Consider the following 15,150-nt stretch of genomic DNA (forward strand, 5'->3'; position numbering starts at 1 on the left):
GGAACTCACTATGTAGGCCAAGCTGGCCTTGAACTCACAGGGATCTGCCTGCCTCTGCCTCCCAAGTGCTGGGACTACAAGCATGAGCCACCATACCCGGCGATATTTCTTCTTTTTACCTATAAATCATTTAATACCTAAATATTGGTGCTTTGAGAGCATAAGCTTTAAGATACTGCCCTTTCTAGGGCTACTCCAGTGTGGTTTTTACCCGCACAGCTGAAATGGAGCCCTGCTTTTAGTTCTTGGTGTTTGTGCAGTTCCAGGAACTTTTGCTTTCACAGGTCCATGGGAGTTCAGGCTTCACATGTGAGTCACTATTTGGCTCTCGTGTGCCTTCCCCTCGGAAGATGTCAAATTCCATTGAAAACACGGTTCATATCTTGATTGATTCGTGTTGCGTTCTTATGGCCCCAAACTTAGCTGTCGTACAGCAAATTCCCTGTCAGATAAAGGGAAAGATAAAGACTTTTCAGGTTCTTGGTCCTCAAATCCTTCAACATTTTAAACTTAGAAGTTTGAAAATTGTAAACTGAAGTCACTGGGCACCATAGAGCGTGTAGGCATATTAGGTTTGACCAGAAAAATGCATACGAACACCAGATTTGGAGGCATTGGAGACCCTTTGTAAACTGTGCCACAAGGCTTATCTCAGCCTGTGCCCCTCCATGCATTCAGTCCAGGCCCCTTCTTTGTATCACCTGCCTGCTCTCTAAAGGCATTTCAGGTTTTTCAAGCCTCAAGGATTATGAAGTGTTGACATGTCTCTTCTAATGCGAATCATCTGTGATTGTGAATTATATTTCCAAGGAAGCATACTTGTCCTCCAGCTTAATAAATGCCATGTCTGAAGCTCTGTGCAGAAAGCCTCATAAACCAGTTAACCTAGAGAAGCAAAGGGATTGATTGTTAAGAAATACAAACATGGAATTAATAGAAGCAGTTACAGGAGAATCATTTCAAATTCTTAATTCCTTTTGCAGACACAGCCAGAACTCTTAACAAAATCCTGTCAAGCTTAGGATAAAAGCTTGCTAATTTTGGCTATCCAAAGATTCTCATAGATCGTAATATTATGAGATAGTAGCGACCATCAAACTCACGTTGGAATACTTTTTAATTAGAAGCTTGCTTCAATATTAACCAAAAATAAGACAAGGAAAATTTAAAGATCGATTCTGTTTGCACATTATCGCTTAGCTTTTCAGGATGGAAACTGGTAATACCCAGTCTTACATTAAAAACTGTCTCACCATCTCACCTGATCAAATTCTCTGTATCTGAGGTTATTGTTTGGAAAGCCCATGTGCCAATGCAGCGGTAGACTTCGTGTGAAATAAGAATAAGGTTTATCAGTGATAGTCATGTATATAGAGATTAGAAATGCATGTGAAAACGTCTCAATGTCAAGAGCCCTGAAATGAATTTTTCTGTATGAAACTGTGTGTTTTGACAATGCAGTGGAGATCTTTTTTAAACATTGGAACCTCATTTAATTTTATGTCTTATAGAGTTTATAATGAGTAAAAGATTATATAAGCATAAAAATTCATCTGTAAACCTAGAAATGTACAGCCAATTTTGAAAGAGATGTACCCTAGCTCAGAAAAATGTTATTGAATAGGTTAATGCTGTTGTAATAAAATCCTTCTTTTAATTAAAATAAATAAAAAAAAGAAAAAAAAAAGAAAAAAAAGAATAAGGTTTAATTACAAGTTATACACATTGATGATAAATTAATATGCATATGGTTTCATTTATGTCTTAAGATATCTCTGAATAAAGGAGGGCTAACTACCTCCAACTTACAGGTGGGAAAATTAGGCTCAAAGTGATGAGACGTTATAACCCAGACACAATAGGTTTTAACTGACCATATTACAAAATCAACAATTGGTCAGACTTCAGTTCAGCCCCTTCCACACTATGTATATCCTTAATACATTCACACATTGCTCTGAGAATTTTGGAGCCTCATGGTTCATCAATACATTTATAGAAATTACAAGTAGGTAAGATCAGAACACAGCAAATACATTAGATAAGAACTTATATTCTAATTCGATGACTACTACTAACTCTGCCTGCGTTATTCAGCTTGTATCCGCTTCTCTTTCCTCATTATAAATGAAGACTGTAATACATACCAATATGTACCATGATGGGAGATAATATCTATGGTTCCTTAGTGCAGTGCTCAAAATATAGTATGAACTTCATAGTCAGCTTCTCATGAGGTATCGTTACTATCATCATTTTTGTAGATTTTGTTAAATCAGTTTTCACTAAAGACTATGCACATCTCTAACATCTCAAAACCAAGATTCTGAACATGAGATGGAAAGACAGGTTCAGGAATGACAAGGTCTTGGAGCAGAGCCTGGTGCAGCTCAGTTGGCTTTGTTGGGTATGAAACAGAGGAAGATGCAGTGACAGCAAGAAATTTACATGACTTCGGTTGTGGATTAACCATAGGCAAGAAAGTTTGAACATAGGCGAGCTTGTAATTCCAGCTTGTTTCATTCAGCAAGCTGTTGTAGGCCTACAGAGAAGTAAGGGTTGGATTGACTAAACTTGAATTGTGATATAAATGCAAACAAGGTTGTAAATTATAGAAAAGGATTACATTATCCCAAAGGACAGTTGTTTGGGTTTTAAAGATGAAGAATGTTTAGTGACTCTTGTTTTCAGATGCATTTATGTGAGTTTATAATAATACTGTTCTTAACATGTGTTTAAACATGTAAGGTCATTGCAAATGTGTATTGTGTCTTTCCTGCTCTGTAGTAAGTTTTGAAGGACCCCCTGCCTTAATGATTTGATTTCAATCCATCAAAAGTATTTAGAGCAAAATGGCTTTGCTATTTCCAGAAATATTTGCCTGGAAGTTATTCACTGATAATGGATTTCTATTTGAGAACCATTTATTCTCAACTTGAATATTTGCTGTCCAGACAGAGAAGCTCTCAGGCGCAGAACATAATCTTAGCTCATAAATGTTTTCTCTTAATGACCTTGATTCTCCATCTCAAGATGTCTTTTCAAAAACAATGTGATTGTTGGTAGAAGCAATGATAACAAGCCTGTTAGCCTGTGGAGGAATATATTAATGGTCTTGGACAAATTCTTGACAGTCTCGATGATGAGCTGATAATGGAAAGCTTTAGAATAAAAATAAAAATACTAGTTCGTTTTGAAATGTGTCATGTAGTGCAAGAAAGATAGATTAGTTTTTATAGCTTTATTGAGTGTAAGTTATATACCATAAAATTCACCCAGTGTACATGCCCAGTGAAAGGATCATTAGTGAATGTAGAGAACTGTGTAATGACCACGACAGTCCATTTTTATCTCCAGCCACAGGCAACCCCTGATCTGCTTCTACCTTAATCAATTTGCCTTTTCTATAAGTTCCATATAAATAGACATTTTTAATAAAAGATGTCAATTTATTTGAATATATGACTAACTTTATAATTTATTCGATGCAGTTGAGAACGTTAATGTTGTACTCGGGTCCCAGGCATTTATTGTTAGATTAAACTTTAGACCTTATTAGGGTCAGAATACTTGGCTGATCTATTTTCATTTGGTTTCGGAATAATTCAGGGAATTTGTTTGTACGAAGATCTGAATTGTTAGTATGGCAATGACTTGATTGACATTAACAACAATACTTTTACGTTGTCAGTTATAGAATATGTACTCCTGGAAGGTGGAGAATATTCAATCCATTCAGTAACAGTATAAGTAAAGTAAAACCAGAGAGGTTAGGTAATCTGCTTAGACAACACAATGCTGCCTGAATCCAAAGTCTGATTGTGTCTGCTATATTAACAGCTATTTAGCTTGTGGTTTTGTGCTAAGCAGGCTGCATGGCTTTTTATTTTATTTTTAATTATATATGTGCGTGCCTGTGTGGAGTATCAGCACATGAATGCAGGTGTTTGTGGAGGTCAGAAGAGGGTGTCAGATTCCTTAGAGCTAAACTTACAGGTGGTTGTGAGCTGCCTCATGGGTGCTGGGAACTGACCATGTCCTTTGTAAGTACAGTACAGCATACTCCTAACTGCTGAGCTCTCTCTCCAGCCCCAACACAGATATATTCTTGAAGTCACCCTTCAGCTTGCCCTTTTGGTTCCAGTGCATAGTCTGCTACTAAAACTATTAAGAGAAGAGTGTAAACAAGTTAAAGATATGCACAGTCTCTGAGGTGAATACCACAGTGATCATGGAACTGTTTGTGAAACGCGAGGGCCAAGGACACAGAGAGATTTGAATTATGAGGGAGTGGGCAAGAGAAGTAAAACAAAAGAACTTCAATGAGTTTCGAAGGAGACATTTCAGTTCCTCAGATATGCCCGAGGTGGTGATTTCATGAATAAAGTAGCAGATTTTGATTAAAATTCTCTTTAGGGCAGGCATTGTGTTACAGGAAGAATCCTAATAGTGTCTTATGTCAGCAGGGCTGAAGACAGATGAAGAAGACTTTGGTCTCTAGTGCAGCTGGCCCTCACCCCAGTGGGACATTACTCTGATTTAAGGTGCATGCAGGTGACTTCACTTTGTTTCATTAAAGGTCCTGGCTTGCTACCTGGTTGGCTGTATTCCCCAGAAGCCTTTGCTCCGATGCCAGTCAATCCTGCCTGCTACAAAGCCTTCTGGGTTACAAGCCGACTGGGGATGCTGCCAAGTCTTTTGCTTATTCAGCAGTGAAATGAGGTGGCACCGTTACTGTTCTTTCTGATTGTGTAGGTACCGGGACCAAAGTTTCAGTTTGAGAGAATGAAGAATAATCTTACTTTGAGGATTAACTGGGGACTGATAAAAAGGATTTCAGAGATAGAAGTTAGTGGCTATAGGACTCAGCAGGGAGGTGTCAGGAAGGGCTCCCAGGAGCTGTAGGAGGTGGCAGAGCTGCACTGTCCCCACCCACCTGTGTGGAAGACAGCTTCCAGGTAGCTGCCCCCATTGCCTGATCCAGGATCCAGACAGCCTGAGTCTAGGTTCCCCAGCTAAGGTAACATGATTGTGGAGTTAAAGCTGACAGGGCAGAACTAGTAATGATTTCTGCTCCTGTCTAAGTAGGCCCAGGGGCAGCACTAGACAAACTCAATCCCCAGGTGTTGGGGGCCGCTGGTGTCTACATTTGAGGAATTGCTGGATATGCCCAATGTTAGACTGCTGATCAGGAGCAACTTCACTTTAGTGTTCCCGCTGCTCACATTTTCTGACCACTTATCTGAAACCTGGAATCTTCTTCCATTCATTAAGGCTCTAAAGAAGTTGGATACCTGTCAGTCATCTCCTCACTGCCAATATCAAGTGCATCCCATATGCAGTATGCTTGAGGCCCTTGACTGCATCATGTGGTGCAGTTGGAAGACCTAGGAATTGAGGGTCTGTTTGCCCACCTGCTTTGGCTTCCAGAATCCATGCTCTCGGTGGCTGAAGATGACTACAGCACTGGGCAAGACATCTGGCTCGGTACTTCAGTGCCTTTGACTGAACTCTTCAGGAGTGGTGTGTGGGCTGTGAGGTTGTGTGGTCAGGCACTGAAAAAAGTGAGAGGTGCCGACAAACAGCAGCAGCTGGGCCTCTGCAGCAGATGGAGAGTGGTTTGGCCAGCCTTATAAAGCCCCCACAAAACCCATAATGTTAGGACGGTAACAACAGCTATAGCCATGTCTCAGGACCCTGAGTGACACTTGACTGAGGTGAGAGGACCAGCTCCTGGCACCAATAAGAATCAGCCGGCCCAGTCAGAAAGCCTCAAAGGGCAAGGGGCCCCGTGCAAGAGGCACAGTCTGGTTCCCGTTCTTTCTTCCCTGGCGATGTGAGGTCTCGTTCTTTCCTCCCTGGTGATGTGAGGTTTCAGCTGCCTGCCTACTTCTTTGGAGTCCTCAGAAAAATCTTCTTGTGCCTCTGGCCTGCTAATAATCCTACTTTATGACATTTCACCTCCTCCATCCCCGAGTATAGATTGCCCCCTCTCTAGGAAAGAGGCCAGTATGATCACATTTGTTGACACTTTTAGTTTTGTGACTCTGTCTGTTGCCTCCTTGCCCTGGCATATTCCCCTCTTCAGGCAGGCACTCAGCCTCTGTGCCTGCTCTTTACTTAGTCATTGAGCTGGTGGATAATCCTGAAGGGGTTTGCTCTGTTTCCAGGGCAGCACACAGGTGTTCCTTCACCTATGACCCAGCCCCTGCATGCCTAATCCCCATTTTCTGCTTCCTAGCTGCACCTAGGGTGATGCTTCATTGATTCCACAGCCCAAGGACAACGCTTTTTCTTAAGATGCTAAGAGATGGCTCTTTCTGGCCACTGCTCATCTTGGAAGCCTGTGATAATATAGAAGGATTTATATCCTCTTTTGTGAGTTGAGTGTGTGGTGGTTTGAGTGATGAATATCCCCTGTAGGCACAAGCATTTTCACACTTGGTTCCCAATTGGTGGTGCTATTTGGGGAGGTCATAGAAGCTTTAGGGTGTGTAGCCTTGCTAGAGAAAGTATGTTCTTGGGGCAGGCTTTGAGAGTTTGTAAGCCTACTCTCCTTACTTCCAGTTTTTTCTGCTTCTTGTTTATGATGGAAAATGTGTGCCCTCAGCTTTCAGCTCCTGGCACCCACCATGCCTGCCTCTTGCTGCCATGTCTTTCTGCCATGATGTAGTCTCATCTCCCTGGAATAAACCATGTGCCAAAATAAAATCTTTCTTCTGTAAGTTGCCTTTGATCACAGTGTTTCATTATGGCAACAGAGAAGTAACTAATACAATATGAGAGGGAAGATGTTATAGCTTGTATAAATATGGAATCTGTATTTGTTTTTCTATGTTGCTGTAATAAAAAACCATGACCAAGGCAACCTATAGAAAGAAGACTTTATTGTACTTACAGTTCCAGAGGGATAAAAGCTCATCATAGTGGAGGAGGCATGGCAGCAGGCAGCCGGAGCAGAAATTTGAGGGCTCACATCTTTAAGCACATTCAACAAGCAGAAAGAGAAGGAGAAAAGGAGGGAGGGAGAGAGAGAGAGAGAGAGAGAGAGAGAGAGAGAGAGAGAGAGAAACTGGAAATGGGGCATGGCTATAAATTCTCAAAACTTGCCCCCAGTGATATGCTTCCTCCAGCAAGGCTGCACCTCCTACAGATTCCATGAACGTCCCAAAACAGGGCGACCAACTGTCCAAGTGTTTAAATACTTGAGCCTACGGGAGGCATTATTATTCAAACCACCACAGTGTACATAATACTATATAACCCACAGTGTAGAAATAAATCATGAGAAGTTTATCTACAAACATGCCAGGAAAAAGGGATTTCAGAAATAATAAAGTACGTCATATGTTTTCTGTAAACTAAAGATTCAAGCTTTAATGGCACAAGTGGTTGGAAGACATGGATTCTATTGGCCAAATTTAGATTCTCTTAGTTAAATAATACACAAAAACAGAGGATATTTGCATGTGGGGACTAGTTTTGATAAATGAACCTGTTGGTCAACGGTAATTAGGGATTAAAATATTAGACGAACCAATATCTATCGTTATATCTCTCTATATAGAGATACTATCTATATAGATGTATCTATCTACAGATCTCTCTATATATAGAGAATAGTCATAAAAAGTAAATACAGGGCAATAAGGATTTTGGAAACACACTCTAAATCATAGTGCAGGTTGACAATATTCCTATGTGTTTTATTTGCTTGCAGAGCTTAATGCAAAATAATTCTACATAAAAAAAGAACAAAGAAGTGATTGAGTCTCAAAGTATGGGCCCTGAACTGGCAGCATCAGTAGCACCTGAAAAATTGTTAGAAATGCAGATTCTCAGATACTCCTTTAAACACGCTGGATGGATCAGGAACCCTGGGCTGGGGCCAGCTGTCGGTATTCCAACAACTCTCTAGGTGATTCTGACCTGCCCTGAAGTTTAGAATTCCTGTCATAACAGGATGGGAACTTAGAATGAAATGTAGCAGACATCATAAATGCTGGGGAAGGCAGTTCATCCTTGTGTTCAGAGCAAGGGAACTGGATCTTAGAGTGAAAAGCAGCCCGCTTATACTCTGCTGTGGCCTGACAGGCCCCTTCCTTTCCCACTGTAAGACCATCTCCTTCCCATACATCTAAGAAGTCTTTTCCGCTTGTACAAGCTAGGAATGCTTTTGATTTAGGAATTCCTATATCTTTGAATTCATTTATGTCTTTCTTTTGGTACTTAATGTCAACTCTAATTAGGTATCATTTCATATACTTATTTTTCATTTATTAATATGAATATACACCTAGATGCAACCTCCTCAAAAATACCACCTCTGAAGATAGCCAGGAGCATTGTATCCCACACATGCTGTATTGTGTTATTTTACTTTGCTTTCTTCACAGGACCTTATTACTTGAAATGATTTATTTGTTTCCTGGATTTTGAACGTCTGAGAGCTCCCCTTTGTTGATTCAGGCCCTAGAACAGTGCCTGCCACATAGTAGGTGGTGTTGGACAATGACTGATTATTTTTTTCTTCTCCTGACATAGACTGTAAGCTATTGGGGAGCAGGCTTCTATGTCACTGTTACATCACAAACTCACCTGCAAAGAGGTTAGCATGGTATCTGGGGGCAGAGAAACATTCGTACAAGCATTTCTCTTTCCCAGTCCCATTCTCATTCATTGTTCTTGTGGTCTCAGCTTCCAACATTCTTTGCATTGAGTCTAACACTTGGCATTAACAATTAGAAAACAAAATGGAATATGTCAAAGGTTTCTGTGTTTTGATTTTTTTGTGGATCATTTATTTTGTGGCTAATGTTTATTTTGTGGCTAATGAGCTACAAGTAGTAGGAATTCCCCACACTAAAATACGTGCTAAGCAATTAAAACCTGCAACACAATGAAGATTTTAAATTCTTATCTGAAAACTTTGGGTCCCAATTTGTTTTAAAAACTAGTTTTTTTCTCTAGATGTTCAAAGGCAACATGAAAAGGATATACAGACTAAATCTTATGATGCCTTCTGGGTGATTAATGCAGCATTCCATATCAAGCATCATTCCATGGATATTTACCTAAGTAGGGAAAATAAAACCTACACTAAGCCTTGTGATCAGTCCATTGTGTGACCAAGTGAATTTAATGCAAACTGTCAAGATTTTGCTTTTAGGAATTTTTATTTTGAATTCACACACATAACAGTTTGTGAACTGGTGTATGGAAGGATCCAGTATAGCCTATGAGAGGAGCTAATACTACATATTAGCTTTTCTACACTGCAAGTTATATTTATCTATAATTAACATATGAGGCACTTGAAGCTCTGGGATATTAAACAACTTGTTCAAAGTTACAGAACTGTGCAAATCACATCTAAATTTGAACCCAGCTCTGAAGAAATGCCTCTTATTCTCAGAATCTTATGTTAGAGTTTAGAAGTGCTACAGGAATGATTAAGTTCATCTTATTCTTTATATGACGAGTGACACAGAGGTGCTGATAGCTTGCCTTCCAGAGTGCCATCACTAGGAAGGGACTCAGCCCAGAACTTACGTCTTTTTATTCGTGTGTGTGTGTGTGTGTGTGTGTGTGTGTGTGTGTGTATGTATGCTGTATGCATGTGTGCGCGCATATGCGTTTGTCTGCATGTGGAGGTCAGTGATTGATCTCAGGTATCTTCTGAAATAAATTTATACTTTATTTTTTGGACAAGGTCTCTCATTGCAAATGCTCATTCAATGGCTGTATGTGCTCACCATTGAACCGCAGGAATCCTCCTGTCTCTGCTTTCCAATGCTGGAATTATGTGCACACACTGTGGTACCCAACTTTTCATTGTTTAAATGAGTACTTGGGATCAAACTCAGGTCCACATGCTGGGTTAGCAGGCATCTTGCCCTCTGAGCCATTTCCCCAGTCCTTTGATGCCTGCTTTGAACAGCTCTCTCAGGTCTATATGCTGATATCAGTATAAAATCTTTTTCTTGGAAACCACTGTTGTTGCAGGTATAAAGGAAGTTTTCTAATAATTTCTGTTTCCTATATTAGGAATTCTGGGGAATTATTCTGGGGAATGTTCTGACCAATGCCTTAACTCTGTGTTTTTGTAATCAAACACCTAAGTGCTAACAATGCACACTTCCTCAGTTTCAAGCCAGGGCTCTATTTACTTGGGCATAGAGTAGATTGTAATTCCATGTTTCCTGAGTTGCTTTCTGTAGTAAAATAAGTAATTCCATTTAAAATTAATAGTCCTAATTTTACTTCTGCTTATTCACTGAGGGAAACCTTATAGTGAACTGCAATTTCAAGTTATTTTCAGCACAACTTTAAGAGAATTCTCTGATAGCAGCCAAGCAAGATGCTTAGCTTTGCTGCTCTTAGACAAACATGTGCGTGACAGCTGTGAGACACTTGAGGAAGCACATTCCTCGTCAAATGAGTTACCTTGCTGTGTACTCCAGCACTTTGCAGAGTCATACACTTTCCAAACAGTATATGCAGGTGTCAGAAATCAAGAGTTTAAAGCAGACTAAAGAAATTCACATTTAAAGTAGAAATGGGATTCTTCATTTTATGAAAGGCAAATGATACAGGGAAAAAGAAATTGAGGACTTTGTCGGATTCAAAGGATGTAGATGTAAGCTGTACATGTATTATTTTTATCTTTATTTCAGAAATCAAAATACCATGCTGTTAGTTGTGGTGGATTTTATGATTTGCTTTTACCTGGATTTGCACATTACGTGCTCTGCTCCATAAAGGATATGAATGTGGTGTTATAAGAATCAGAAGTAGATAATCCATCATCACCTTTAATAAAGTTGTTAATAGATTTTAAAATTTACTTTATCATCATGATTATTAATGCATATGAATTGGGAGTAAGGGAGATGGCTTAGTCAGTAAAGTGTCTGCCGCATTAAGTATGAGGAGCTGAGTTCAGAACTCCAGCACGCACATGAAAGTCAGGCTCAGTAGCATGGGTCTGTAACCTCAGCACTGGGCAGACAGAGAGAGGTAGATCTCTGAGCTTACTAGCTAGCCATTCAAGCTAAATTGTGAGCTCCAGGTCACTGAGAGCCCTATCTCAAAAAAATTAAGGCGGAGAGTACATGTATGCACAACACACACACACAAATATGAATTGTACAAATTACTTGACTCCACTGTGATATTTCCATATGTATGCATCATGCTTTGATCACGTGCATGACCCACCCCCCCCCCACCATCTCCCTTAACACCTTTCCCAGTCTCTAGTAATCCCTCTTTAGTAGGTCATTTTCTTAAATGTGTGTGTGTCAGAGAGAGAGAGAGAGAGAGAGAGAGAGAGAGAGAGAGAGAGAGAGAGAGAGAGTGTGTGCAACATTGATGTGGGTGGCCGTAAGAGGGCATAAGATCCCCTGGAGCTGGAGTTATAGGCAATTGTGAGGCCATGTGGGTGCTGGCACCTTAACCAAGGTCCTCTGGAAGAACAGCAAGCATTCTTAATTGCTGAGCCATCTCTCCAGCACCAGTAGATCATTTTTAAAAGCAAAAATAAAATTGACATAACAGCTTGAGAGATAGAGTTGTAGGAAAAGAGGGAGAAGGTGACGGAGGAACGGCAGATCCAGTGCTCTGTGTAATCTCCATCTCTCTAATCTTTAAGATACAGAAGTGAACTCATACACTCACTTTCTCCATGGCCTGCTGACTGAGGTTGTGCTCAGACAAAATGCTTGCTAGCTCAGCAACCAATGTGGCATTGTTGCTGGTCTTGCTCTGGTGGAGACTGGTAGAGCAGTCTGGCTTCATGTTTGACCTCTGGAGAATGAGCAAGCAGAGTTCAGATTTGACTTTTGCCATCAACGACGTCCTTTACTTTTCCATATCCTTACTTTCTCATCTATAACATGTTGGGGAGGGGCAGTGGAGCACACCAGGCAAGAGCCTGGTGTTTGGAAGTAAACCACCTACTTGGAATGTCATATCTGCTAGTTAGGTATGATGTTACTCTAGGCAAGTTGCTTCACATCTCTGTGCCTTTGGTCTCCAATAACAGATAATAATTATGTATGTTAGGAGAATTAAAAAATGTATTTGTAGAGCATGTAGAACAGTGTTTGTCAGATGAAAGAGTGTGTGCCTGATGCTGTGCCTTTTCATTATCCCACTACATTGCCCTCAAGGAGACATGCAGCTGTGTTTGGAGGAATTTTGTTTGTTCCAAACAAAAACAGAGTGTAAATGTCTGGGGTGTTGCTCAAAGGCCTACCAAGCAGAGCTCATAAAAGACAGAATAAAGACGTGTGCCTGTCCCCAAATGCCAGTGCAGTAGCCCTTTTGGCAACCCAAGTCTATCAGGACTAGTAGTTTGCTCTTCACCCTCCTCCCTAGTCACAGTCCTCTACCCTGGTTCCATAACTGTCACCTGATGCCTATCCTGGGCTGTCTTCTCCTGTCAGTTCTTAACCTTGATGGATTTCACTGTTGGTAAATCTCTTCTCCAGTGTCTATTTTGGTTGGTTTACATGCATACCTTCATGGGTGCATGGTGCTGGCTGTGCATCTTATTTCTGACTTAGTTGAGGCCAGAGTTCAAGTTGGAGGAAGCCATGAAGACGGAAGCCTGGTCCTTTTTACTTTCGGCATCATAAGGCTGGTGGTATCTGAGAGCTGAGGCCATCTGGCAGATTAGTTCTCAGCTCTACTTCATTTGACTCAACTTTTATCTCTGTTCTATAGGGTTTTCCTTTTGTTCAAAGTTTCCTTTCTTCTCCTAGGCACTGCACTGCCCACTTCCTGCAGTGCAGTTTATCTCCCAGGAACTTTTGATGCAGATTATCCCTTTGGCAGAACTTGGGTTGAGTTCTACACTAATCCCTTTGGAAAGTCCATGAGCAGAAAAGGGCAGACAGAGGCTGCTGTCTTTTTCCTGAAGGTGTTTTGTCTCTCAGCTTTCAATGCTTCAGTTCTCTATTGGACACTAGCGAATATCTTGAGAAATGGCCTTGAGCTACCTCCTTGCTATCTCCTAAGCCAAGTGAGCTGGGGAAAAGGCCAGCCTTTTGTTCACAGTGTGAACAGGGTTGTGGGACCTTTTGGCCTGCTTTAAATTCTCACTATGCTCCTTGATGAACTTGGGTAAATTTTCATCTTTCTCATATAGATTTAGTTTGTGAAATACCATAAACAATATCTACCTCAGATGATTGGGGGCGGCCTCACACAGGACTTTCTGATTTGTTGTGTGTTTGCAGACAAATTACTTAAAGTCTCAGCTCCAACATCTAAAATTATATATAGGCATATTACCTCTGTCATAGGGTGGTTGGAAGGATTAAATGAGGCCCCCCTCTAAATTCTTTGGAATGGCTCTTCCATTTACTGATCCTTTCACCTTCCCTGTGCCCTTGAGGTCCTGAGTGGCTGAGGGCTAGGAGGGGAGTGAATCGCAGAAGGGACAAGCCATGTCCATTGCAACTGGAAAAAAATAAACTGCAGAAAACCAGGAATCTGGCTAATAGCCTCTCAGCTCCCAAGCCTTCATCTCTCTAATATAAATATTCAGAAATGAGCCCTTATATACCCTTTGACTTTAGGCTATAGATTGAGCCCGTGTGGTGTGGAATGGTGTAAGTCCTCCTCCCCAGGGTGGTTTACTGAACGTAGTGGGAGGACACAGAGTGAAAAGATAGGGGTCTGTGTCACTGTTGTCCCAGCGGCAGACACATTCTAGAAAAGGAGAGAATTTATATGATTAGGCAAGGAACTTAACTTTTGAAATCTTTGAGGAAACCAAACCAAAATAAGCAAAACAAAACAGTAGAAAGCCACCTTTCGACTCTCAGCCTTTTGAAACTGTCAAGCCATCTATAAAGGGCTATGCACTACTTTTAAAGGACAGTGCTGTGCTCCACTTGGCTCCCTTCTCTAGTCTCTGAATACCTTTCTTCTTCCTCTTGTTGCTTCTGGGGTTTGCCTGTGATGGATATCACTTTGCCTGTGGCTGTTTTTCAGGCATTAGGGAAAGTTGGAAGGACTGGAAAGATCTAGAAGTTTCTGTCCCTTCAGGGTGAAGCTTGCCAGTGACTGTCAGATATAGGATCTGATGGTCTGGCTCCAGTGCCTCACAGAGCTGTCATTTTCCCTCTAAGGTTCCCTGCTGATTCTTCACCCAAGGTTCCAAACCCAAGGCAGTTCTTCCCTGAGACTTCCCCTGTGTTTGAGCTTCATGCCAATATGAATTCCTAGTCCTAAGGTCACCTTAAAAATGAGGAGCAGTTATGGGGAAATCATTGGGGATGTTGTTTTTCTACATTATGAAGAAAAAATCCCCATTGTATAATTTGGTGTGGTTTTAAGTGCTTATAGTAAATGTCCTTTGCCTTAGATATCAGCCATTGTAACTGTATTTATAGATATGTAATTTTAATGACTAGCACATATCATATATACTGTAACAATGCTGATATTTTCCTAGTTTTAATTGAAAGTGTTTACTTTGTTTAACTGTGCCAGGACTGAAAACCATGGCTGTGCTATACTGTGTATCCCCATATGAAATGTCTCAGTTACATATATGCTATGGAGCTATTCCTAAACTCTCTGGGGACCCTTACTACAATTTACCCTCTGGGAAAATAGTGTTCCCAGCTTCAAACACTTACCCTGAAAGAGCTTAATAATACATGGAGCCAGATGACCTACACTGAGGTATTTTTAACCCAGTGCTGTGTGGAGTAAACTTAGTGAGAAATTAATTTATACTGAAAATTTATGTGCCCTCTGTAAGTCAGACCATCTGGTAGATAATGGTAATAAAGAGACCAATATTAGAATGTGCATTTTTCTCTGAGCACTTGTAAGGACGTCCCTGTTCCCAGTGTACTGGCATTTTTTGATGATGCACTTGCTCTAAGTATAATTCCATGTGTGTGTTTGCCTCACTATTGGTCCTTTAAACAACAACAAAAAACCCTTAGATTTAAAAAAACAGTCACCATATTGATTAGATGAGAATATAAGGAGGTATTAGGAAGTTGAAAATAGATGTTAAGCCTTGGAATAGATAGACTCTGTAGATTCTTGAATTTTGTCATGGAATATGCTGGAACATTTTCAAAGATCTAATGAATCAGACATAATAGTCCTTTAAGAAACCAT

The 15,150-nt window shown here is 40.6% G+C and overlaps 1 protein-coding gene across 2 annotated transcripts in view; it reads left to right on the plus strand.

The window, feature by feature from the left end:
- Nucleotides 1–15,150, plus strand: part of Prkg1 (protein kinase cGMP-dependent 1) — a 1,315,555-nt gene that overhangs the window by 96,471 nt on the left and 1,203,934 nt on the right. The window lies entirely within an intron of this gene.

Source organism: Nannospalax galili, unplaced genomic scaffold (genome assembly GCF_000622305.1).
Source record: "Nannospalax galili isolate Female #2095 unplaced genomic scaffold, S.galili_v1.0 scaffold175, whole genome shotgun sequence".
NCBI classification, from domain to species: Eukaryota; Metazoa; Chordata; class Mammalia; order Rodentia; family Spalacidae; genus Nannospalax; species Nannospalax galili.